Genomic DNA, 2,830 nt, shown 5'->3' with positions numbered 1-2,830 from the left:
ATTACGGATCATTTGTCCATGGAAAAGAGAAAAGTACGGCTGATTATCAAGGCAAGATGCAGATTATTACATAGATTATTCGTGATTATTCGTCAAATTGCCCCGATAAGCAAAAAACCCGGAGATATAAAATCGAAAAACAAAAACATTGAAAAAAAAAAAAAAACACTCGAGGCGGTGAGGTGAGAGCTTAAATTCCTGGTCCGGTGGTTGATCAGCTCGATTATTGAGGGCGAAGTCCAGGTACAGTAACATGTACCAAGTACAAGTACAAGCCATCTGGAGGACCTAGGCGGATAAGAAGCTTCCTCCAACTTCAAGCTGTCATCAAGACAGTTTGATTTGAGATTGAGCTCGTGTATCTGTCAAATTCCAAACTAGAGACAGCGCTTCCTCGGGTAACTATCCGGCTATGGATGAGAAAGAGGCATATATACAAAGTCTTGCACCTTGAATTCAAGGTCGAGAGAAGTCAACCTCCAGATTCCTGCGTACGCCACCAAGCAACTTGAAACGATCCTGGGAATAAGGAAATACGCCATGGCCCTGGAGTGCAGGGCAGCCACAAAACCATCTGCGGAACTCCTCCATGCTAATTGGCTTCGTTCAAACCAACTTCCCAAGGTGGATTTCCCCGCATCTCACACGAAGGTAAATCAGCCAGTCAACTTATCACGCCCATCCATGCAAGCAATTCACCGATAGGGGCCAGAACCTGCACACGAACCACGATCCCTCGTTATGTGTCAAGCACGCCTTGGAAAACTGCCGTTTCCATGCATCAATTCCAATGTCTCAAACCGGCGTCAACGGGCTGCTTGTTCTTGGCAGATAGGTAACGGTCAAAAATCAAGGAAAAGTCGTCAAAACTCCCAAAGCACTTCCCTCTTCTTTTTGCACCAGGATGGTTTCAATTATTATCCCCCTCCCCCCGGCCCCTTTCTTTTCTCCAGGGAAGAGAGCGGAAATCCCAGAGCTCAACCCACACAACAGCCTCTGACCTGACACGGGCTAAGATTGAGCCGGATCGAGGGATATCAATTAATTGATCCGTCGACGACAGCCGTTAGTGCAGGCATTAGCGAAGTCGTCGTTCCAGAGTTGACATGGGCAAAAGCGTTTGTTAAGGGACAATCTACCAGCTTCCACAATTCGTCAACGAGGTATTCGATTGCGTTGTGTGTTCATGTACAGTACATTTGCACAGACATTTACATGTAGCTTCTTGAGGGACGTCTAAGTGGTTGTATTAGCATGTCGGCAGCTGAGGCATATATGTGCGGTGCGCTAGTCCGTGATAGGCAGCCTAGGGCCAACACTTCTGTCCATGGGGTGTATTTCAGTTATGCAATTCCCCGTGCCGTCCAACTCGTGCATGCTTTTCGAAGGATGCACCGCCATCTATGCATCAAATGGCGGTCCATATCCCATATCGATGCCGATAATCGGAGCCCCGCTCTGCCTACCCAGGTAGCTGACGTATTTTGTTCATGGACATGTTCAGTTTCAGCAAATACAATCGAGATGAGTTCAATATAGAGAAACAGGCATATAGCTCCAAGCTCTCTCTCTCTCTTACCTTCCCGAAGTCGCTCAACATTTAGACTCTATGGCGTCCGGGATCCCTTGGAAATTGCACCCAGGATTATCCCAAAATCATACAAGAAATCCACACCTCCTTCCGGCAGAACTATCCCGCGAAGTTTCGTGGTGGTTGGACTGGCTAACAGAACATCACCCACCTGGGTCGCTAATTCTCTTTTTCCTACTCCGTACCCTCAACGAGTTGCAATTCGAAGACCATGACAATGGAATGCAATATCATAAACCGAATACCTTCGCAACAATATCATGGCCAGCTGAGGATCATGGCCAGCTGAGGGTTATATTTTGATGTACCTCTCCCCATTCAGTTGAATTCGTGTTGAGGTTCCAAAACCCCGACGAAGGAAATTACCATGTCCCGATGAGTAATGATAGTTATCTATTACCTCCTTTTAAATCACTATGCCACCACATATGTGTTCCTCTCGTCGAAACTATTCACACAGATGACGGCAAGTACACGTTTACTAAGATCCAGTCTCGATGGGTATTGAGTTTATCCCGACAAGGGAGCTCATGTGCGTTGTTTCTCCGTATGAGACATGAATACGTAAGCGCCTATATCCCCTTTGCCTTGCGGGGATTGCGTCCCCCTTGTCTTGTCCCGCCTTCGGCTGCATTTTATCACAAAAATTGCCGTTCTACAAATAGATCCTCATTGTATGAAATGCTGTGCCACGGAATTCCTTTTTTCTAGCTAAGTAAGTCATATTGTGTGACAGGCTCATAGCTTGACATCTTAACATTTACTTCTATAACTTCTCTCAATTTCATCGCAAATACTTTGCAGTTCTTCTCCTGGAAGTGGAGTCAAGTCCCTGAAATTGAATTCGAAGCTAATCTGGGGGAGAAGTTTGCTGGCATCGGCACTGATTGACGAAAGGGTGTTGAAAGCCGAAACCTCGTCCTCGCGCCAGGAACCCCTAGATACATAAACAGTATAGATCATATTTCATTTAAGTTGCAGGTACCACTATGCGGAGGGTGGAAAGGGTGAAGGAGAAGTGGAAAAATATTCTTCAAGAAGAATACGAACATACTGCCTACACAACATTGGATCCACTCACCCCCCTGTAGTTAACTACTAGAACAACCCTGACACGAATGGCCCAGCCCTTCAACACTGGCCAGAACTCCACCCATCAAACCACCCTGAACCAGCCCTACTACATAGCACTATCCCTAATTGCTGAACCCGCGAAAGATAAGATTAGGCCTGACCAAT

This window comes from Histoplasma capsulatum, genomic scaffold, assembly GCF_000149585.1.
Source record: "Histoplasma capsulatum NAm1 scaffold_3 genomic scaffold, whole genome shotgun sequence".
Classification (NCBI taxonomy): domain Eukaryota; kingdom Fungi; phylum Ascomycota; class Eurotiomycetes; order Onygenales; family Ajellomycetaceae; genus Histoplasma; species Histoplasma mississippiense.
Note: the sequence above shows the minus strand (reverse complement) of the source record.